Genomic DNA, 25,556 nt, shown 5'->3' with positions numbered 1-25,556 from the left:
AATCCTGTACTTAGTTTTATCTACCGTTAATTTTTATCATTCAAAAAGACGGGAATACTAGATTTCTAGTAGACTCTATTTAGAAGGGTTAAATAGACTTCACAAAGTTGGATTAAACTTTCACATGCATGCTGAGCGTTCTAACAAATTGAAAGTAATGACTTCAATTAGATAACAATTAAGTAATCTTAGCAATCGAAAAAATTAATTCTATTAGGATCCATAAAACAACTTTTTTGATGAATTATCGTATGTTTTGTATTTATCCGAATCATACTTCTCCTTCTCCTTCAACTATTATCCTTTCTTAGTTTTCCATATTTATTTCAAAGCGTTGTAAACGACGAATGGTATAAATTCATTATTTCGGTTTCTGAAAATATATCTGGAAAATCGAGAAACATGTGAAAATTTGAATTATGAATTGACATTCTTCAACGTGAAAATACGATTCCTACCTTCAACAATGACAGACACAACCCTCAATTTTCTAAATGGGAAGTATAGACTATAAATATGTTATACTCGTATATAATAATATAATGAAAATGTAAAACGCTTAGATTTTCAAACACGAACATCTTGGCAGGATCAACCTAGTCGCAAGCGTCATTTGTTTTTCATTTATTTAAATCAAAAGGTTCCGTTTTGTACATAAAAGCACTTCACATATAAATAAACTTAATAATGTAAGATTGGAGGGTGAATATTGCATTAAGGTACTGCCGCAAATTACGTAGGTAACGTAGTACTCCTTTCAGAAACCATATCGCACTCACTGGAACTTAAGGGTTTCTTGGAGCAGGATATAAGCTTGCTAAAGCTAAAAAGACCTAATATTGTAGTTGTTTCAAATAATATTCGCCATTTGAATTGTCCTCAATGGAAAAGTTTTCCAACAATCACTGCTGAAACATGAACCTTCTGCTTGTGATCTTCCCTTATTCAGTAACGATTTTCCGTTATAGTGGGTAGAATTTTGCCTACTAGCATGATTAATAAGTGAATAATAACAATATAAGGTCTTCTAATTGGATAATATGTCCATCATTCGTTCACAAAAATAAATTCTCCTGAGTAAGTATCATTTTATATGCATTCTATTTCAATATTTTTTCTATTGATGTTTGGCTAACATTTGATGTAGTGGATACCTGTAGACTTGTGGGTTTTAGTCAAACGTATGCATTTCATATCAGTGCATTAGCATGCATCTGTTTTATATAACTAAATATGGAAAACTGCTTCTTCATTTTACTAATTGTTTCTTGAGATATAGGCGGAAATCAGCAAATTACTTCCTGTTGTCTTCGGGCTTTATTTCCATAACCAATCATTTGTAAAACTGTTATTTTAAGCACTTCCTTTTATCTAATCATTTTTCAGAATTGTTAACGAATTTCAGACGACAATTATAATACTGATCAAAACAGTTTGCTGAGGCATTTCGAACAAATTAATGTTGCTAAGAAAATGATTGAATACCAACTATGTATATTTTAACAAATTTCAGTGCTTGAATTTATTTTATTCCATTTGAATTACTGTAACCTTTCTTAACATAGAGTGAAGAGACTTTTAAGATGATATATCACAAGTTTATAGTTTAAAAAATTGTATCTGTCATTCGAAGGAAGTTTCGCAGTTTCCGGTTGAAGAATGTTAATTTTTAATTCAAATTTGACGTATTTAGGGATTTTTTATAAGTATGTACAGTAACCGAAATCATAAGTTTATTTTAATCTATTTATTTAATTTCAATTTAACTTATTCACACATTAACTTCGGGGCTTGTGATCTTCCAAATCTAAACTATTAAATAATACCGCTGAATTATATAATAATTATTGAATCACATTAGATAACAACTACAGTAACGGTAACATTCTTTCACAAAAAAATATCCGAAAACATAAAATCTTTTCGGCAGCGCAGAATCTCGTAATCCGGACATCGCAAAATCTACCTTCCACAACGAATACTCCTAGTTTGTAGTCAGTTCAAAACGACGCCTGACAACGCGCGCGTCTCTTTTAAGGCGTCCTAACTCGGCAGGATACGATAATATATACCTGAAATTCTCTATTCAACTCATTATAAGTTATTCGAACTTTTTAAGTATAATGTGACATGAGTTGAGTCATTTGAATACATTCGTGTTTAAAATCTTAAAAAAAACATTCATGAACTTAAAAATGTAGGTTAGGATGTTGCAGCTAGCCACCCGGCAAATTGATCTTTGGCATTGGCTTGTGTAATCGAGGTAATATTGTTTTTTGTGACCTTGGCCACGGTTTAATTAACTTGTTTCTATGTTTCATTTTAAAATGAACTCCGATGCCGTTCCTGTTCTTATTGGAAAGGAAACAAATGGCTTTGTTATTGTTACAACATGTGGTTAACTTATTTGTGTGAAGTTCAATATTATCAAGAATATAAAATTATCCTTATATTTATAGATAATAAGAAATAATAATTTATCACGGCAAAAGTTTCAAAATAAAGTCAAATAACATTAACCAAATTAAATAATAGCTTAGTATTTTGTAAATATACAAATTGATAGATATAAGTTAATTTGCCCAAAATTAAAATAGTAAACTGACTGAAAAACGAAAATATAATGAAATTGAATGAACAAATTCATCGTTTTAAGAACCGAATTTATGTGAAATTGGTGGAGAATACAAGTTTATAAATGTCTATGCTCTGATTTAAAAACAGTGCTTATTAACGTGGGGCTCACGCCACACAGGGGGGCTATTTGGTTTTTAAGGGCGGCAATGAAACAAAAATATCAACTGGGTGTTTGGCGTCAAGTACACGTCCAACAGACAACAGGCTCCGCGGAAAACCTCAGACTTCTCGCTGTTGTAGTATTTCACTTACAGTTGATTTTAATCTGAAATGAAAGTCTATAAAAACTGTTGTGAATGCTCCTTCACTGATTAAATATTGCTTTAATACAATTAGTAAGTACTTGATTTTATTTCTTCATCTTTGTAAAGTTAAATATATTAAATCAAGGAACAAATAAAACTCAAAAGCGAAAATAATTGGGTTCGATACATGATTTCAAAATTATGAAGTGACTCATACCGCTTTACTCATCATTATCAATCATTGGAATACACCATCTACTGATTTGAAAGAAAGATTATCTAATTTAAGACAAATTGATTTATAAACAAGAATCAATGACCAAGAACTTGCAGAATTTAAAATGATTAGTCAGTTAAAACTTTATTCAATATTCAATTGTGTTTCTTCTGTTTTGCACTGAGATCAGTTTCCACAGAACTGAACTTATCCACCTCCTTAACAGTTTATTATGCCCTTATTGAGTCGTATCTTCGGTATGCCCTTTCCTTCTGGTGGGGTACGTGTGATGCGACTCAATTTGAGCGAATCTTCAAACTACAAAAGAGAGCTGTTAGATATTTACTCCGACTAAATAGAACGGCTCATTGCTTGGACTTCTTTGAAAAATTAAAAATTCTGACTCTTTCTACCGTATTCATCTTTGAATCCGTTTGCCTAATTCGTAAGCACGCTTCTCCAATTTCAGAAAGATCGTTGCACGGCTATCCACAATAAAAAATACACAATCGCTTACCAATTGCAATCAAATCGATATCATCTTTTCTCGCAAATAATAATTTTTAATTTCGAGCATGCTGGTTTAATTTTGCTATGGACTTATATTGTAATTATTACCTTTAATTTCTTATTTCTTATACCTTTTAATATTGTTTATATTTCTAGATGCTCTTGATTTTAGGTCTCTTCTGTTTCAAAATTAGTTTTTTTAATAATTGAAGATATATTGAAGACTAAAAAAACGTCAATTTATTTCTATCTTTTAAAAATTATTAAAAAAATAATTTTGAATCAGAAGGGACCTAAAATCAAGAACATCTAGAAACATAAACTAGTAATAATTACCTATTACTATATCTTTAATTTTGTTAATCATTGTGATTTTCTTCTATATATTGAAATTTTATTTTATTTGTATCTGTATTTAGTTATTTAGTTATATCAAGTTTTAGCTGAACGTGGATTTAGTGCTGTAAATGATTTACTGGTCAAAAAAGAAATATAACATAACGTGAGGTCTTGACATTGAAGCTCACTATGCATCAAGCATAGGGATCTCAGTAAATTAAAATAATAAATGAGTATAGAGAAATTCCTATTAAAATTATTTGGAATTTGAATTAACGAAACGAACTAACGAAATATTACATGAAATAGGTATCCAATTTTTTATTTTGGAAATTTTCTGCCTTCACAACAACAATTTTTTTATCAACTATATATATATATATATATATATATATATATATATATATATATATATATAAAGTTGACGTCGGTCTTCATCAAAATATAACTTAACATTGACAATTTGCGTAACTGTACTCAAATAGTTTAGGTCTTTTTTATCCTTGGAAGCTTTCTCTTTGCTATGTATGTAAAATTTATGCTATTTGTTATTTTAAAAGAAATTCTACGAAAAGAGATCTAAAATCAAAACAAATCATCACGAGTTATATAACAATTCCAAAAACAGGACGTGTGGAGGAGACATCCTATGGTGTACCCCTTTTAAAATTTGTATGTAATCTTAGCACTAAATAATTAATCCAATGGAACTTTTCGTTCCAACTTCGGAATGCAAGCGATTTAATGATTATATTTTTGCGAACGCATTTGGACGCACTTTTAGTTTTTATGTACATGCTCTTCAACTTGTGGGCTAGTTATTTTCTTTTGGAGAATATGTGTTTTCATTAGTCCAGATACATGGCCAGATATTTGACATCGTAACCTTGAGGGATTTCTTTATTTTCTCATTCATTATTGTATTTTGCAGGGTTTCTGAGCATATTTTAGAATTCTTGTCAGATGCAAGGTTGTCAAGTCATCAGCGAATGTGGGAATGGTAATACTTGTGTCTGTAGGCAGGTCGGCTGTAAATATTAAATTTAGTCAGCGTGGATTGGTTGAATGCTTGTGATGATTTTTGTATTCTAAGGTTATTAGTTTTTTATTTAGTTAATTTTTTTGGAAGGCAATTGAATGCTACTACCTTATGTATTTCAGGGTATCATAGTCATAATTTTTCTCCTGTTCTGTAGGTACCTGTCATTTATAATATCTTCCAAATAATCTGCCATGTTTATATTGTAAGAATATTTACTGCGAGATTATCCAATTCAATTTCTGTACTACTCAGCTCACAACAAATTTCCATGTATATTTATCTCTTTATCTCCACTAAAATCCTGGTGAAATCTAAAAAATAATATCTGTGTGAAAAATGATCGTGTCGAGCAAAGCACGATGATTAAATATTACTCTCAACTCAATTTCACCAAAAATTTTGTGGATACATTGGGGGAATCTGTAGTATCATATGACCTAGTGAAAGGGGTCTACACACTTGAAAATATTATATGTTTAGCTGCATTGCTGTTAATACATGATTCTTAATATATCGCGGTTTACACACTTGAATACAAATAATAACCTACCTCGCAGTTTTTGAAATGATATCATGGAACCCTTGCACCTGGATATTAACTATTCATTCGCATCCTTAAGCTTCGAGGAACCATTGATCTGAACTTTCGACTTTCACAATCGGAGTCCGATGAATTATCATCACTACTATTTTCTTAAAAATGCCTATTCCATGAACATTAGTAAGAAGATGACATCGATCAAATGGTTGTATCAGTTTCAAGTTCAAGTTAAATTCTCAAGACACAAGTCAATCAAGGAATGTCCTTTCTATTGAAATTATGTAAGCCATAAATTTAGAACTAACATATTTTTGGTATCGAGTGTTACATAATATGATTAATTTTTCTTTTTGGATAGAATAAATGTAAACAGGATGGTTAACTAACGAATTATTTTTTTACTTTGATTGACAGCCCAGTTTAAGATAAAATTATACAAATTAAAGTGGCAACGCGTTTTATTACAAAATAACCAAGAAGAGAATTTGAATTTCAAAATAGACACACCATAAATATTACGAAACAATAATTAAAATCGAATAAATTGAGTTTTTGGCAGTAGTAATTATGAATACATCTAGTTTATCCTTAATTTTTGTATTTGTTAAGTAACATTATTTAGTAATTAGTGCACTTGAATATTAATCTTATCTGTATCTACTGCAGACATGTCGAGGGAAGTAATAAAAGAATTCTATCACGATCTTATAATCATCGTAAAAACCGTTTTCAGGTAAGACCAAGTAGTGACATGATTGGTCCTTTAGGATTGAGCATGCGAATGGTATGAGGAGATCGATTAACTACTTTTATAATGGAAGAATTGAAGGTAGTGATTAATACTTTCTTTGACCTAACTCTCAGGCGACTATTCACCTGGGAATCATCAATGAACACACTCAGACAAGTTGTCAAAAATAAAATAGATTTTATTCTCATTAACAAACCAATCAGAAATACAGTAGCATTTGAAGAAACATATATAGAAGCAAGCATCAAATCAGACCACATTCCTGTAAATGCTATAAAGTAGTTAAAACTAAAAGAGCAGAACAATACTTAAAAGATTAACAAATTAAACAAAAATGCCAAAAATGTATAAACTGTAAAATTCCAGTTAATGAATAGATACCTTCACAGAACAGTCGAAAGAAAGCAACGGATGATAGATGAAATATAGGAAATGACGGAGAGAAGTTGAAAAACAAATAATATATAAGCAAACAAATGAAGATATAAAATACGAAATCCGAAAAGCAAACGTTCAATGGTTCGAAACGGAGGGGGGTAAAGAGAATTTCATATGATTATACTAAGATTAAAGCAGTGCAACCATCTAACTATATCATTTAATCATTTAGCATGCCAGCTTTCCCACTTTTTCCTTTTTAATTGAATTCCATTTCGTTAAGAACTGGAAGAATCCAATTAAATATCTATTGTTCTTCCCATCTGAGTTCCAATTGTATATTCTTTAACTGAGACAAAATACCACTTCTTGAGAAAGAGTATTCAGTCTGATATTTCAACCCTATAGAGTTTGGTAGGACTGTAAATTCCAGATCAACCGAAATGACCTTACTCGTTTATAAGACGTAATTCGAATCATTACTTTCCCATAAAATGTAAATATAAAAAACCAAATGCATAGCATAAGGATACAGACATTCCGTTCGAAATGGTAATCAATGACCGCCAAATATGGGTCAAGCAAGATATTTCACAAATGTATCTTTGTAGCGAACAAATGGTTAGAAGTTAGCGGAAGGAGCTGTATTGGCTATTTTTGAATCAAAATCCCTTCATACCATCTGGAAAAGCAATTACTATTTTAAAGTCAGAATTATTGTTAGCAAGAAAAAGGATATTCCAGGCAATGAGAAAGAGAATTTAAGGATTCATAACCATATCATCTGAGAAGTCTGAGGAACGGCATTAAACTGATAATTGGGAGGTTACTGCCATGCCACACACCACTTAAAGACGATTTGGCAGAAGACGACAACTTTAGATTCTGTGAACAAGCCATAAAGATAACAGTGCATCTAGTCTGAAAATGTCCTGCCCATTTCAGCAGATGGTTTGAGTACCTTGAAGCAGTAGTGCTAATATAATGAGAAGTAGCCTTTTCGGGAGGGGTCTACGTATTTTGACGGCAGAACAATGAGGTGCTGTGTTACGCATGAAATATATTTTTTTATATAGGTGCAGAGAGACTCAAAAGCCAAAAGGACTACCCAAACAATCCACAATATCAAACAAATGTGGGTGATGTATGTGTGTAATAGTATATTTGAATAATTCAGATCCCGTTGCTCCGAATTTCAGTTATAGTGTTGTTCCATGAGTTATTCAGCATTTTAAGTATGTGCTGTAGAAGTATCAAATATTTCTGGGGCTGTATTCATCTTATCTCACATCATTATATTATTCAATTTATAAAAAAGTTTATCATTTTTATATCTCGTTCATATCAACCCAATTAAATCTACTTCAAGAATTTGTAAATTTCAAATGACCTCTATTATTATAATTCCATTCCAATAACTTTCGTTGTAATATTACACAATATATCAAATTTTAATGATACCCATCTATATTTATTTCATCGTGTGAAGATTCTGTTCACGTTTTTGAAATTTACATAATTGATGACTGTATTTTTATCGGATGTTTTGGATTTGTCGGAATTGCTAAAACAAGTTTTTGATTCCATGTATAAACATAAAATATATTTTTAGGATGAAACATTATTTTTAGCAGCTTACGTTTCCATTTGTTTAATTCGAAGTTATTCCTAATAGTGTTAAATTTCATGACGTATATCTACGTTAGTAAAATTACTATGTATAGGTATATTTCAATGGCATAAAAAGCTGTTTTCAAACAGAAAAGATTTATTACATTAAAGTAGTTGATGTATAAATATAAACAAACAAAATTTGAATATGCAATTTGTTCACTACTTCACTATCATTATAATTAGAACTGAAAATGAATTAGTGTCGAAAAATATTTCTCATCAGGAGCTTCGTTTGTGAAATTATTACATTAGTTACATATTTATCTTATTGCCGTTGAAGAAACGAATGTGATTTTAAATATTTATACTTTATATTTATTCCATTATTTATGTGCAACTTAAAATGGATTACATTCGCTGTGAAAAAGACATTTTATGTGAACGACGACTCAATATTCTTACTATTACACAAACCTCGACATTTTCTGTATATACCCTTATTTTGTTTTTGAATTTTCTGGGTAATAAATTCTGTATAGCATAAATCACACAGGGCGAAATTGGTCGCGAGTAAAATTTAAAGCTAGTGAGTGAGTTAGAACACGCTTGGCGAGTGTTTACTACAATAGGCTTACCAAATCGCTTACTCACCATATTATTTTATTGCTGAAATGTGTTTATTTTGTTCTTTAAATAAGATATGTCGGTTAACATTAATTATATAATATCTAAAGATTCACATTCCCAATTTTCACTATTGCAATGGAATTCCAAAAAACAATTATATAAATATTAAGTTAAAAGATGTTTTATTTGGAAAAGTGTGTTAGCAATCGGAACGAGATCTTAAGAAATAAATGAAAGTTAATTGAAATCCAAAATCAAAAATTTGAAAGATGTATTACATCAGGAAATTAGAAAATAGAAAGAAGTAAAAAATTTCCATTCTCATTTTTGCGGATCATACTTTCAACCATTTGTGATAAATCATTGAATTGTTATTCGCTGATTCTCACAACATTCCTGAAATCCACAGAATTTTCATCTTCTAATTGCCTGAGTAAAATATCCAATGCTTCTTATACGTCCCGTTTGGAAACTCAGTCCCTAGTTCTTATCCTTACTGTTTTTTCTTTTTAAACGTTCCTGAATTTTTATACGAATTAAAATGCTGACAATTCCTGCTTGGACGATTTCAGCCATATTGCCTAACGAAAAAGCCAGTTTTTAAATATATAATATATATAAAATTAATATGTCTGCACACAGAAAAATCATAAATCATAATTGTTTGTGAATTATGAGATATCGGCCCGTTTTCGGTAAAATTCCTTAACCCTGAGGCTTCACTAAATTATAGCGGCTCGTTATTATACACATAGCCACTCCGTTAGGGAATTCAGAAAGAGGGTTTAGTGGCAACTATACTTGTCAACAAGAGTATCTAGTAATCTCGCTAAATGTATTTATGCTTGCGGTAATATTCGTTACTTGTCTTATTTCTGGAACTGTACATGATAATTCATCTTAACTATTTCAATTCATATTTTTCAGCACATATGTACAATAAACAAATATCAAATTATTTGAAAACGTCATATTTATATAATAATGAAGTGTTTCCTTTCGGCTTGTAAAAATGTACAGAGCCCCCTTTATATACTGTCGTGAATCACTCCAAGAATCTTTTCCGATTTATTATTGTGAGTTATTAAAACTCATGTTATTTCTTTAAGCTCAAAAGCAGTTGAATAATCAACTTATGAATTAATAGGAATAGATATATTTTTTCATCAACTTAAAGTAGATTTTATTAAGAGTTTGCGATCAGTATATAGTACATAAATTTTTAAAGATATTACATTTTACTTGTTGACGTTTACGTGAATTACCACATCCTAACTTAATCAAAATTTATATATTTAATTGAAACATACTCTGTATAGTATCTCCATATTATAAAATACTTAATCATAGATTTTAAATTTTTGAACGAAACAAAATTTATATCTTTACAATTTATGCAGACAAACCCTTGATTTAGATTGGAATTCTAAAAAGCGCAATTGGGATTAACCACTTAATTGAGTTCCCAAAACCGAGGATGCGGTTAATAAAACAGAGAAATACTATTTACTTCAAGTTCAACTTGAATGATTTTAGATTCTATTCCAGTAATTAAAACTGATTTATAGTAACGGAAATTCGGTTTGATATTCTGTTCATTTCATCATTCCCAAACTAATGAAGTTTAATTGTGAAGTATACAATACAGAAACTGATAGAATTGATATGCTGCTTGATATTATATCTGGAGTTTACGAGACGAGGAAGATAACATTCGTTAGCAGAGGTCTTTTTCAAAATTAAGCTTTTCCAAGATCGATAAACGTACTAAATTTAAATTATATAACGATATCACCACAACATGAAGACAAATTAGCAGCTTCTAGTGCTGTTTCTGTTTTATGCACAAGGGTGTAAAATGGTTTGATTTACTCTAAATCATCTCTGCTACTTCGTAATTCGAAGCATTTGTTGTCTGCATTTCCTTTTAGACATTACCAGTTCAGTGCCATGTGTGATATCGACGTGGCTTATTCTGTTTTTCTGTGGGGTTACTTTTTCTTGTTACAGCTAAAACAGCATCAATGTTGAAGAGAGCTCACAAAGATGTTGATATATGATTAACTTAAGTATACGAGTAGTTTACACAGTCATCATTGTGGATGCCAATCAATTGGTTGACATTTCATTTGGAAGAACACGCAATAGACCAATTTTTGGCAGATACAAGCCTGGTTTTTTCACCATGACAAGGAACGTGCACACACACTCAACATATTGTGGCATGATTACGCTGCCCCATGCACTTTACTCGCTTGACCTTGCATCATGTGACTTTTTCTACATGCACACTAATTATATGGCATTCAAGAGGCCAATTAAATAACAAGGAAGAAGCCATCAGCCATTTCTACAGATTAGTACAAAAATGTTGCCAACAGTGGAAAATTCGGGGGGATTTATTCATTATTTATAATAGAATTTAATGTAAGGTTTTTCATATTTATTTACATTCTCTCTATTCGTGGGGTGAATTAATAAACACTGTCTTTTACATTCTTAATTTATTCACACACTATACACTATTTATGATAATTCACTTATAAATATCACTTGAATAATTTTTGCGATTATTTCACAAATTGGTTCTATTTATTTAAAACTAAACTAACCGCATTTACACAAATCATTTATATACCCAAATAAAGTTCTACAAAGTTCTAGAACAAAAAGAAACAAAATAAATGAATAAATAGACTTTACTTGAAATTTTTTCAAAAGAAATACTGTGAATACTTCGCCTGCTACTAACAAAATTATATACAAATAAACATGAAACGAGTTCCTTCATTTATAAAGAATGTGAAAGACGCAGCCCGAAAAACGCCGCGTGAATTCGATGAATTTTTAAAATTCCATAGTAGCTGGACATGGCTGGCCTAGGGAACCATTTTGCCAACTTGTTCGTAACAGTATATTGAGGGGGATAATGTTATTTTTGGGTTCTCTAGCGTAGAACTACAAGTGAAAAACATGAGAGTTGGCCACGTGACACCTAGTATGATTATTACGATTAAAATAACGATACACGGGGATAATTTTAACCATGTCTTATCTTCAAGTTACTGTGAACTTTGTAAATGATTCTCTTATATTAACGAAACACAATATTCTCAGATTTTCCTTATTGTCTTTTCAAATAGTTACCTTATTTAATCATGCACCGCTAAGATCTGATTATAAGTGCCTTGGAACTTTCAAATGGTTCAAATTCTTTTTCAGGATATAGTTTTAAAGTATTCGTCAAGTTTCATTAGGGGGCTGGAATTTTTTTTAACCTCTTTCAAAGCGAGTCGTGGAAATAGAGAAAAGTCTGAAAGATTTAAATAAGGTGACTATGGTGGATGTTCAATTCCACCATCCCTATTATTAGTAATTGCTTGGCAACGATGAAGGTGTGAGGGTGGAGATTACGAATTTGAAACCATGAGCCTTGTTGTGCGTAAGGGGGCCGTAGACTTTGAAATAGGTCAACAATGCAGCTCACGACTATAATTATCAAAGAAGATGAAGAGTGATTTATCTGTTCCTATATTTTCTCTACATTCCAAGCTTTACATTTTCGTTTCAATATCGTATTTGAAAAAGCAGAACTCATACTCAGTGGCAATAAACATTTTGCCGTCTCATCCGTCGTTCTCAAAAAAATCCCGTGAAACTGCAAAACATGCTAAGTAAGTAAGTGGGAAGAGATACACAACCAATTCATTGTAGTTTTCTAGCGAATACTTTATATTAGGATTTTATTTTATTTATGTCTTCATTTAGTTATTTGTATGTTTGTTTCTAAGTTTTTTACAAGCTCTTGTGTAGAATTGTAAACAATGTTCTAACTATATAGCATTTTTCTCTTTCTCAAGCTACAGTTTATGAGCTACAATGCGCTCAGTTAATCCATAACCATATCTCGTGAGTAGGTTGTCAACGGTATTCCAATAAGGGACAGAAGCTTTCCCTCCGTTTACGGAAAAGGACGAATCACTCATACACATATTTCATTAATATTGAATTAACTTCACGAGCCCACAACAGCATGATCGTTCTCAGTTAAGGAACAACGAGCTAAGCAAATACTTTGTGAAGCAAGCTTAACGGAACACAAGCGAAGCTCAACTAAGCGACAATGGGAGACAAGAAAGTTAACATCTGCTGCTTTTTGTTGCCAGAACTATATTATCGGATGTTGTATTTTGCATGAGACTTGTGGTTTCAATTTCTAAATAAACATTGTAGGATTAATTGTTATGAAACTATTTTCATATCAACTGAATGCGATTATTAAAATTGACAGCTCTTTTTCACATTTCATGAAATGCACATATATTTGAAACAGGTTATTTGTTATCATTATCAATAATTCTCGCAATTAGCAATAATCTGCTTCGTTATTTTGATATTGCTTCGTTATAACAACAAATTAGTATTGAATTATTGCTTTTTGAATGGAAGAGACTTGGAATAATGGATATTATATTATATTGCTGTTACGTGAACAGTTTTACACAATCACATTATGTAATATATTAATTATTAGACAACGTACAACATCAATCAATTATATAATATCAGAATAAATGTCTATTTATTAACAAATGAAATAATTATGAATATTTTATACCATTCAAACTTTTACTATTACATTTGCTGGATACTACTTATTGGTATCTCTAAATATTTAAGAATTCATTGGAATGGAAAAATAAATTTTTGTTATCAATTAAATTAAACTGGAAGCTTCTGTCAATTAGTTGTGATTGGATCCTATTAATTCAGCAAAGTTACATTCTCAGTAATACAAGGCTTGTTCCAAGCAGATAATGCGGATGCGGTGTGCAGGTTTGTTGCACAGAGGACGAGTCCTGAGGAACTCCAGAGCACTTCACCTGTAGTATATGGAATACAAGATGAAGATCTCTAGCAATTAAAGCAATCACATTCTAGACTTTTCAGAAGGAGTGGGATCAGCTGTAAACACAGGGTTTTCAAGTATCGCAATTATGAAAACATAACACCAATTGAGATTTAACGTAAATAAAATTAGGGAATTTGAGTAACGAATTTTTTTTAATTTATAATTCAATTGCAAATTTACAATCTACTCAAAAATATACAGAGTAATAGATACATGATATTGTTTCTTGCTAAATGACTTGAGGCGGGCACCATTCACTGAGGGTTCTCCGTAGATCACTCTATGATGCCAGCGTCTTTTCAGTCTTCTCTGTTCCATTGGATCAGTGAAAAGCGTGGACATTAGTGGATTTTGATGGTTTTCGTTGCGGTTTTTGTTTCTTATCACTGATGTCTGAATAACTTCATGGTTAATAAACATAAAAAAGTGGTTAGCTGGTACAACACAATGTTGCGCTGTAGTGACCCGGCTATATTATTCCCTGTCGTTGGTAAACAAGTTCACCAAATTACAGAAATACGTAGAAAACCTGTAGCACTGAAAAGTGGTCCTGTTTTTCGCTATCCTATTTATCTCTCTTGAACTCCTTTATTTGTGATAGTGAGTCCCAAATATTCCATTTGTCTCAATTTTTCTATTCTATAGCTCATATTTCCACTACAATTTATAGCATTATCGGTTTTTTAATTGTCTTTATTTCTATATAATTATATAATTAGGTTTTTATACCACTTTCTTTTATTACAATCTCTTGTATAAAATTGAAGAGAGTTGTGGATAATGGATCTCTCCGTAAGTGGTTTATTATTAGGAAATGCGGAGAAAATGTGATACATTTATATTAATTACAGTTCACAATGAATACCACAAAATAACTGTGTTTCAATAAACTTTGAGTATAAGGAATGTTCAAGAAAAGTTGAAGTTACATAACCGAAGATTCCATTTGTGGATATATTTCTCATTGAAAACGAAAAGAATTAATACCACGAATCTTATGTGCGTCAAGGGCTCATAGACTCATAAAAATAATGCTATCTTTTTTCCAATATTCCATGCTTTACAGTTTCAAACACCGTATTGAGGAATATTGATTTCTATGAATGAGCCCACAACGGCATCATATGGGTTTCTCGCCCTGAAAAAAAAAAGACTTACATGATCGTTCTGAGTAAGCAATCAACGAGCTAAATAAACATTTTGTGAAACAAGTTTTACACGGAACGCAATCGAAGCTCAAATAAGAGACATTGGGAGACAAGAAAGTTAACATCTGCTGCATATTGTTGCCAGATCGGTTGTTCTGACCTCATTCATCGAACTTTATTATGATTCACAATAAATACTACAAAATATCTGTGTTTCCATAAACTTTGAGTATAAGGAACGTTCAACAAAACTCGAAGTTACATTACCGAGGATATTATCTGTAGATATCTTTCTTTGTGATTGTAATTTTAGTAGTTTCGTCTGGGGTTTGTGGTCAGTCAGGCAGTCAAGCTGTTATTTAGTTAGGACAAGACCTTTTGTATATATAAATTGAGTATGTCTTAGTCTACGCCATAGCGGATATTACATCAATATACAAGAAAGTAGATAACAAGAAGTATGACAACTATCGTGGCATTAGTGTAACTGACGCAATAGGAACGTTGTGCGGTGAGGTAGTGAAAAATAAAATTGAAAAAATACAATAGAAATCGAAGAACAGAACGGATTTCATGTGTGACGCTCATGTATTGATAATACATTCGTTTTATAGCAAATACTAAAAAAAAGTGAAACCAGGAGCCAACTCACTTACCTCTTATTTGTTGATATTGAAAAGATCTACGACACGGTACCGTCGAAAACGCTATTTTATATATTGCCGAACTGTGACCTCAGCAATGTTTATGTTCAAGCTATTCAGAACATATACAGAAAGTTAAAAGGTGTAGTCAACCTATGAAGTATCATATCGAAACCATTCTTGACAGAGGATAAGTGCCAAACAACTTTTTCCGTAGCCGACGAAGTTGTTATAGTTTTTGACGAGAACATTGAAGATTATATGCCGAGAATATGCAAAATGGGGTTTGAATATGAATATATATAGGGTTAGGCGATGTAGACCATTCAAATACCTTGTAAGCATAATTTTGAAATATGTAACAAACAAGTGTTTGGAAATGGACTATCTAAGAAGATTGTGCAGGATATCCAGAACAGAGCATATACGAAAAAAAGATATACGACGAATAACAGGTCGAGTATAAACGATTTCAGAGAGAAAACAGACTAAACAACTGCTCTGGTGAGGATATGTGATGAGGATGTAGCAGAAGAAGTGAATGAGTATATCAACAGCAGAATAGAAGAAGACGAGGAAGACCCTCAAAGACCAGGGGGTAAGGGATTGAACAAACCATGAAAGTCAGAGCTATCTAGGGAAAAAATTTGAATAGATATAGAAAGAACTATGGCGTACGAAATGCGGGATGAGACACAGGAAGCTATAGAACTCCCGCTCTCCAATTCTGTATTCAGTTTGTAGTTAGTTATATCACTCTAATGAGACGTAATAACGTCGAAACTTTGTAATTGCGAGCCATTAGGTCGATGGACATCACCTATTTCATAGGGGATGTAATTCAATTTATGACACAGCATTAGCCAGGAAAGTAGTTGTTGCCTCCTTTGAAGAAACGGAAACAATAATTTCAAAACATGAAAATTCGAAATGATATCAGAAGTACAAGTAGATGATATGCATATATATATATATATATATATATATATATATATATATATATATATATATATTGAATAATATTAGAGTAAGATGTTAAAGATTTAGTAATACAGTAAAATTATTTTTACAAAAAGTTCCCCATCTATATTTAATTACTACATTGAATATTTTATTCCTTGAAATACGATCTTAACGATACATTATTTTATTATTCAATAACATGTTCCACATGTTTTGGAAAGTTTGCTTATTTTAAACGCAGAGCAGCTATTTTCTTAAGGAGTACTGAAATTTACGACTACGTTCATATAAAATTATATTATTTTCGAACGAACGAACACAACGATCTACAAAACTACATGTGATATATTCATATACATTGTATAATACCTATTTCTAGTACGTATACGTTGAGTATATCTGCATCGTTGACATGCAGTATAAAGACCCAAATAAAATATCGTTTGGTCGACGTTTAGGTATGATACTGAATGTCTTTAAAACGATACAAAATGTTTTCTGCGTTGATTTAACAATCCAATAAAGTTTAAAAACGGACTGAAGGAAAGACCGAACACAAATTAATGAAATGAGAAGAATTCGAGATTTCTAATAAAAATGCTGATGTAGCTTAGAGTCTACCGATAAAGGACCATTAAATTTATCTTGGTCATTAGATGTAGTAGTTTATTGATAATTAAAAGGGTATTCGAGTGGAAAATAATTTATTTCCCGTAACCTATTTTAGAGAGAAATAAAGTTTAATTAGAACATCCCTTAAATTTTGTAATGTATATCGAAACTACTGAAAGAAATACCGTTGTTTTACTAAGATGACTCAAAATCGAGTGCAATTCTTCATTATCGATGATTTGATTACCAAGAAGTTTTATGGACCAGCATAACTAGCAAATAAATTTAATAATGCACAGAACGAGAAATTTCATTCAATTCCTTTTTCATGGTCACCAGACATGAGTCCCATGCCACGAGCAATCTCAAACAGGAAGTCACTCTCGCCCCGCAAGAAGATTGGAACAATATCTTAATGGATACCATTAATGCTGTTGTTGTTTTAATACACAGCGAATTAAGTTTTTACTATAGAACAAGAACACAAGGACACATCGAATATTGATACATCGCTCTAAACTGGTTTTCGTCTAGATTTCAAATTCTGGTAATCATTATGCATTATTTTTAGTATTTTTTTAATGTTCAATCAATTTGTATTAAATACACAACTAACTTGAATGTATTTTTCAAAAACTTCTCCACTTATAATAATAGTGTATGTGTGTATTTATTCTTATTATTCCAAACTTACAACTTAATGGATGTTGCTCAAAATATTCCAATAGGAGAAAAAGCCAATCAGCTCCATCCCGAAACATACTAACCTATTATACAGAACAACCAGTGTCTCTAGTAGGATGAATATGAATGAGAGAATGCGGTGGAATACGTGGAAACAGTGACTTTTACAAGGACAGCCTTCTAAAGATAGCAAAATGAAATTTTCAATCGATTTTTTGACAAAAACATACTCTGCTTAACTCGATAAAATTTATAAGGCTTAGGAGATTTGTAGATTTTTAGATCGTTGTATTTGCCGAAGAAACCGTTCGCCATAAAGAGACATTCTGAAGAAAATTAACATGAATTGTGATTATTTATAAAGTAAAAATCTACATATCTCCTAAACCATGAATTTTATCGAGTTAAACAAAGAGTACCTTTTTGTAGTCTGGAATAATTTATTCCCTCAGACACTCATGGACATACGTTATCATCAATCAAAAAGAATTTGAAGGCCCATAACATAAAATTTTTTTCATATCACAGTATTATTTTCACATAATCTAATCACTCCCGAATTTTTTGCACGGAACACCTTGTATTTGTTTGATCTGACAGCACATATTTCACGGTACCTGAAATTTCGTCCAGTGAGACTGCTATACCCAGTAAACTAGCTGAGCCCAGCTGCGATTGGTTTGAGGTCCCTCAAGTGAGCCAGCTATATTTGTCGTTTTAATATGTTATAATATAGCCTAGAAAAATGGACAAATAACTATTGCTGCCGATTTCAATGGTTGCGACATCACGGCCGTCACTTTTCAAAATTCGAAAAAAAATTAAAAACTTCTTTCTTCGGAACCTTACCAGCAATCCGTGCATACGTATGTCCATTGTTGTAATTTTCACATTCATAGAATTTATATAAAATTGGAATTATATTGGTAAATGTGAGAAACCTGAACATACAAATGAACGAACACATCTACTACTATAAATAAGAAGGAAACATTATAATGATGTAGCAACTATGAAATTATGATAAGGATGAGAAAAAAATGCAAACGCAAATTGAAAATATTTATTTATTCTTATCACAATATATTTAGTTTCGAAAATAATTAATAAAACAAATTATCAAGGTTAAAATTGCCAGTTATTGCAAATTTTTAGCATACAGAATAGATGTTATCTTTGATTGATATTGGTACCTTTATGTCGAAGACAACCAGCCTCATCGACATAAAGCACCACTAATTGATCACTCAGTTTTTGTATCTGATCAAATCAGACCAAGTGATTTTACGAAAGAAATGCAAAAAACCGAATAAAAGAAAACTTTTATTATATTTTTTCACTATAAATTAGGCAATGGATGATGTTGCGCTATGCATTGGAAACAAAAACTGATCCATTTTAGTTTCGTTTCAAAAATTGCTATTCATATTGATTCAATATCGGGATAGTTGAATCAAGTATCGTAGAAGATTCGCATTATCAAACTTAAAAAAATATGTCCGAGACCCCTAGATTATGACTGAATTTAGATGGAAAACCGTTTACTGTTTAAGTGGTTAGAAGGAAATAACTTGCTTTCTTTCAATTATCATAAGCTCACTTGAAAATTTGTATTTTATTTTCACAAAATCTGATTTGGTGGATCAAGATTTTTCTCTTGCTGGAGACAATTTAGATTCCAATAACTGGTAATCTTGACTTTCATTATATTATTTGTATATTCAAAATGTTTTTTTACATTTACTAATATAATTTCGAATTATGCATATTAGCTCAAAATAGTTCAATGAATAATATACTGAAATAACAGACACCGTAAAGTACTTTAGGGAAAAATTTTTTTCCTTATTCTGGAAAAAGGTTGCCTTGATGTTGCAACCTTCAAAATCGGTAGCTATAGTTATTTTCCAATTTTTCTAGAGCTAAGACAGACGCTGTAAAACTCAAACCTACCGTGGCTGGGTTTAGCTTTTACCCATTAATTGTTTAATGGGTAAAGCAGTCTCACTGGAGCTTCAGGAACCGTAAAATATGTGTTTTCAGATTTCAGCTGGCTCTTAGACTCTCTAGGAACTGTTATTTTCTAGTAATGAATATATATAATTTCCTTAAAATGTGGGCGTTTGACGTGAACAGTGAGTTAGAAGTAGTGGAATAAAATTTAAAGCACCCACACTGTATGGTATTAAGGTATTAATGGTATAAATTTGTTCATTTACTTCTTCACATGTTACAAGCGTATTTTAATAATTTTAACTTCATCACATTCTACGTTAATATAAAATTCAATTGAATTGAATAACGGGCTTTTCAGCTAATTTTTAGTATGTAATAGTTACTACATGACCAATTTTCTTTTACCTATCTTATATTACTGTACTACTAGTCCATTGGTTTTAGATTTTTCTGTGGAAAAATTTCTAGTGAGTTGAATTTTTGTATACACCTTTATTAAGGTGTTGTAATGAAGATGTGAAAAATCGATATCGATATCGTGCAGGGTAAAAAAGTTATGAAGGTGAAAAGGACACGAAAATCATATTTTCGGAAATATCTCGTGATCTATTGGTCTGAGGTTAATAGCAATTATTATAGAAATTGTTTCTCGTGAAATTGTCTACAAAAATTTTTTCTGTAAAATCAACCGGTTTAGGAGTAGAGTAGAGCGCTGAGAATGTAACTATATCATGACGAAGGCACTCGTTTTCTCTCCATCTACGAGGTAGAATGTATGTCACGTTTTTTTTACATACTTTCCCTCGTAGGCATAATCCATCATATTGAATAAAAGGTTTTCTTATTATAGAATATATAATCTTTCAATAGGATTCAGTAATATACAAAGCAAAATAACTTTAGTATATAATTTTTTTTATTCATTGTCAGTAATAGTTATTGACAAAACGTCTAGTGGACTTTTTTCTAGATATAACTTTTTATCTCTATCATTTGTTAACTTTAAGCATTACTGGCTTCTTCACACCAACTTTTGAACACCTTAATCCAATTCTTTTGCTGTAGTATATTGTTTTTTTACTTTCAACCCCACTGTTCTGGATCACTTTCTCCTTCTAGTCAGATTTATATTTGATATTCGATAAATATGCTGTTGAGCTTCTGAAAAAGTAGATGGTAGTTTCACAGATGTACTTGTCTTCTCAGTTTAGTAGTATCTGTAATTATCTATCGATTGCTCTGAATTTGGGGCACCGTATATTGCTAGTAGAAACTGTATAACAAAGACAGGGCTGAAGTTGTATCACATCCGATCGTGGCATGTAGAAACAGAATATTTTTCTTGCAATGTAGATACTTGTTGAGGCTATAAGTTGAGTATGTTTTTGTTTCAGCATTGTTTTTTCCTGGTTTCTTGGAAAAAAATTAATGTAAGTTGATCAAGTATTGGTGTGAACGTATTTTTATCATTATAAAAATTGTGCAAGAGCAGAAGGCAGATAAAATAATGTGTTCAATATTCAAGAAATAATTTTCAACTGAACTAAACACAGTCCGACAAAACCAGGTATAAAGGGACGGGTTTCGCTACAATGAAAAACGGAACGTCTGTCAGTGAAGGTCATTTAGAGAAGTTATAGTAGATTCCACTAAGTTCCTAAACTCCTATAGATTTATTAAGATAAGTATAGTAGTGTAGAGAAGACAATACCATATGTGAGTACATTCTAGTCGCTTCCTCAGAGCTCCATTCCAAAAACAGAAAATGCTACAGATATTTTTTGTAGATAATACTTGGAACAATTTTTATAATAACCTCTATTGACCCTTTTAACCGGCACGATATCGTTACTAGGAATTTTTCGGTAGATTGGGGTTTAAAATGCCCAAAATGATTGTACTATTATATATTCACAATATACTTGTTCAGTTCTCTCATAATCATTATCTATTATTTAAATCCTTCTCAGAGACCAATTGTACCAAATTTTTACACTAAATATTTTATTTTTAATGTGGTTCTCACAGAGAAGTTCCAATTAACTATTTCTATAGAAGGTTGGAAGGAATTGTTTTTGTTTCAGATCTTTCTAATAAAGTCATCGAGTACGTCCAGATGATTGAATTAATCGCGGACCTTTATTTATTAATCTTAGTTAACGAGTATGATTTGTTGAGACAAGCAATGGCAAATTTGAACCCGTCTTGGCTTGTCAGTCGCTTTTTGTGAGATTGGGTCTATCGTGAAAAAAAAAAGTTCAAAAGAAGAAATGGTCGATACGTTGTTCGGTCTTAAAACTAGAAATGCTTTCAGTTATGGATACAACGTAAATGCAGTACTTTGTAGAGGATTTAGTGAAATAATTCAACTTGTTCTTTTGTCACCCTCTATACTACCTGATTTCATATAAAGTCTTATTTTTCAGGGATGTTTTAGTTCGCTGCACATGTTCTTCACAAATGGCTCTATTGCATTGTAGGAATTATTCTGGTAACAACTATTCGAGAATTGTCATAAAACAATCGAGACTTCCAACACATGAAGTATCCTTAATCAAAATTGAAATACTTGGCAGAATTTAGAATTATATTATCCTGTAGTACATGTCTATAAAATATGCTCCAACTGGGACATTCTGTATAATAAATTATTTTGCCGTTTTTTAATAATATTACGTAGCTCTGTCTCGAGGTCGCTGTTATTTGATATTATCTTTTCTCTTAAATATTATGTCATGGAATTCTTTCGATTTGTATTATTACCAATTAAAATTTCATTACTTTTTCTTACGTGGGAGGGAAATATTTTTATGAAAACTTCAAGATGATTTAGAAGCTCTGGAAATTTAGTAAAGTTCGTTATAATTATTATTTCTGAGTTCAAAAATTATATTTGAGACGATAACAATAATTTTTCCTACGTTCGTTATCATATTCGCGTTTTTTTCTTCCATTCGTATTCTTAAAGAATGTAATTTCTGAATTGGTCAAAAAGCATGAAAAAAAGTACCGTTTATTCACGCTTTTTAACGCAATTATAGAATTGTTTTATCAAAATAGTGGGATGTGACCGCTTCCTTTCTCATGTCAATTCGTTTCTTAGATAAACAGTCACACTTTTATTTCTTGATATTCGTTTAGTGTCTAATTGAGAGGAGTGTAGTATTATTATTAGTGATGGAGAATAATAGTGAAGAAAGTTTAAGCTGCACACCAGAAGATGTTGAATCGGCAACTGCAGCGACTGTGAATCTTCTTCATGAGAAATCCAGGGAACAGTATTTAAAGGAATATAATTCTTTTATGCAGTGGCGTATTGAAAAAGGCATAAACAGCTTCACAGAAAGAGAGTTTCTAGCTTACGTTGGAACTAAATCCAAAATGTGGAAGTCTTCAACACTTTGGTCGATTTATTCAAAACTGAAAGGCACCCTTATTGTAAATGACGACGTAGACATTAGTAAGTACTCGAAACTTATTGCACATTTCAAAAATAAATCAGTTGGCTATAGACCTAAAAAACCTAACCTAACCCAACCAAAAAATATAGAACATTTGCCCGTAAAGAAATTAAGTTTCTGTTGAAAGCTCCAGACGATCATTATCTCATGCATAAGGTGTGATAACAACAAATTTCAACGTAAGCCTACATATTTGTCATATCTTTCAGGTTGCTTTAATAAAGGGAATCGCAGGAACTCTGCGGAGGGATGAATTATATATATATATATATATATATATATATATATATATATATATATATATATATATGCTTACAGTTGTTCTTTTAATATTACTATTACAAAATAAAAATTGTAAAGTTTTATGAAACTCGTGAGTAAAGTAACTTTTTTCCACTCGTAGGAATTACCGTCAAACCATTCTACTCGTGAAAAAAGTATTACTTTACTCACTTGTTGTATAAATAACTATTATTAAACAGCTTGCTCAAACGAATAAATTAGTATATTATTTCTTTTTTTTTTATCAATGTCAATAGATTATGTTATTTGACGAAGATCAACTAATGCATGTAAAAGCAACACTCGCATTTTCCAAATTTGACGAAAATTAATTTAGATATTTCACAATTAAACTTTACATACTTCTCAGCCGTCGGCAAAGTTGAAATGTAGTAAAATTAGATACATCATGTTTAATTTTAAACTAAGTTATCGTAATCATAACAAAACTGGTCTTATCTAAGCCTAAAGAATGTGGATGTTTAATGACATTTAATGGAAATCAAGCTCTTTAGAGAGTTTTTTAACACGTTGGATCATGGCACTTTAAGTTTCCACTTTGTAAACCAAGAACGCCCTTGTTTTTGTTTTAGAAGACACGAACTTTTGCTGCTGAATGAATATAAAGAAAGAAAAGAGAAACTTTGAAATCAATCCAGGTTTTTGACAGAAATAAGAATTACTTTTATGTCGCTGTTTAGCACAACTGCGTCATGTGGCGTATTTCATTAAACGAAATTAACAACAGCTGGTATTTTACTACTACTAATTTGTTATAGCAAATTGATTGGAAAAAACGCTGATTATATAAACGGCTTGTATTTGTTAAAGCTAAATCGTATGAAGATAATATGACAGTGACAGAATCAATGATTGCTTGATTAGAATCAGGAATGCGATGATAACTGTAGATGTAACAGATTGCCCTCACTAAAATGAAGCTTGAACGAAAAATATTCATTGGATATAGTCTATGAGGTATCTTGGGATTTTTTTGGTGTGGACGAAACAGCGCGCAGAAGTATCTTGTGGTTCTTACGTCGTAGGTAGCGGCTGCTCTTGTTGAGATTGTTTTCCTTGGGTTGAATTGGACCATAACTCTCAGCAGTAGGGTTTTGAGGACGTCCTTGAGGAATGCCAAACACAATTGAAGGTGAACGACTGTCGTTTCTTTCATCATTCTGTGTTTCAGTAGAACCGCAAGGAATTCGCACCCTGCACGAATAAAAATCATTAATCAGTTACAAAGCCAACGCCATGGATTTTTAAAAATAGCATCCAGTTCGATCCGTAATTTCCTTACTTTTTTCCTTTCTACATATGCAGTAGGGGTGGTTTTATAACGGAACATAGCATTCCTGATCTTCTCAGTAAGTGACAGCTTTCAATTTTTCCTTTATTGTTTGGAGCTATCGCTCTGCTAAACCGTTGGTGGCTAGGTGTCCAGGTGAAATGAATTATTGTGAAATTCTGCAAATTGAAACTCGGAGCTCACAAATATCGTTGCATTATCCGAAACAATAATATTGGAGTATTTACATAGAAAATGTCGTTTAGTAATTTGATAGTATAACCAGAGTTCGAGGTATCCTTCAGTATCATCACTCAAACCATTTCGATTTTGCATTAATACAAGTTAGAAAGCTGTTACCTTCAAATATAATCCAAATGGTATTCGTTCCCAATTAGCACCAGGACATCCCGGGGATGGACGACAACAACAAGGGAGGATTATTTGCATAGTACAGTCAGCACAGCTTTTGACTAGGTGTTCAATAGCACCTTCAATCGCTTCCCAATAAACATAACACACATCAAGATGAAATATTGATGACGTCATAACTTTATCAAATTTTAATTTCTACTTTTTTGACTAATATCAAATAACGAGAAATAAAATAAACTGTTTGATGTCCATAGCTCTTCATAATTTATTAGTTTTTCTATGAATTTGTTATATAATGAGAACAAAGTTTAGATTATTTCGAAATTC

General features: G+C 31.5%; 1 protein-coding gene and 1 long non-coding RNA gene across 3 annotated transcripts in view; one reads left to right on the top strand and one right to left on the bottom strand.

The window, feature by feature from the left end:
- Window positions 1-1,993: 1,993 nt before the first annotated feature.
- The window catches only part of LOC130442440 (chondroitin sulfate N-acetylgalactosaminyltransferase 2), a 296,816-nt gene continuing 273,253 nt past the window's right edge, over window positions 1,994-25,556 (top strand). For both annotated transcript variants that reach the window (XM_056776551.1, XM_056776552.1), the window contains exon 1: window positions 1,994-2,263. The gene's annotated coding sequence lies outside the window, so the exon portion shown is untranslated. The remainder of the gene's footprint in view (window positions 2,264-25,556) is intronic.
- LOC130442447 (uncharacterized) lies at window positions 13,947-18,845 on the bottom strand. Its single transcript, XR_008909774.1, has 3 exons — window positions 18,714-18,845; window positions 18,482-18,601; window positions 13,947-14,951 (listed from the first exon to the last, which is right to left on the bottom strand). It is a non-coding gene; the product is annotated as an uncharacterized LOC130442447 (long non-coding RNA).

The sequence above is a fragment of the Diorhabda sublineata genome, chromosome 4, assembly GCF_026230105.1.
Source record: "Diorhabda sublineata isolate icDioSubl1.1 chromosome 4, icDioSubl1.1, whole genome shotgun sequence".
In the NCBI taxonomy this organism is placed as follows: domain Eukaryota; kingdom Metazoa; phylum Arthropoda; class Insecta; order Coleoptera; family Chrysomelidae; genus Diorhabda; species Diorhabda sublineata.
Note: the sequence above shows the minus strand (reverse complement) of the source record. Positions and strands in the feature narration are given on the sequence as shown.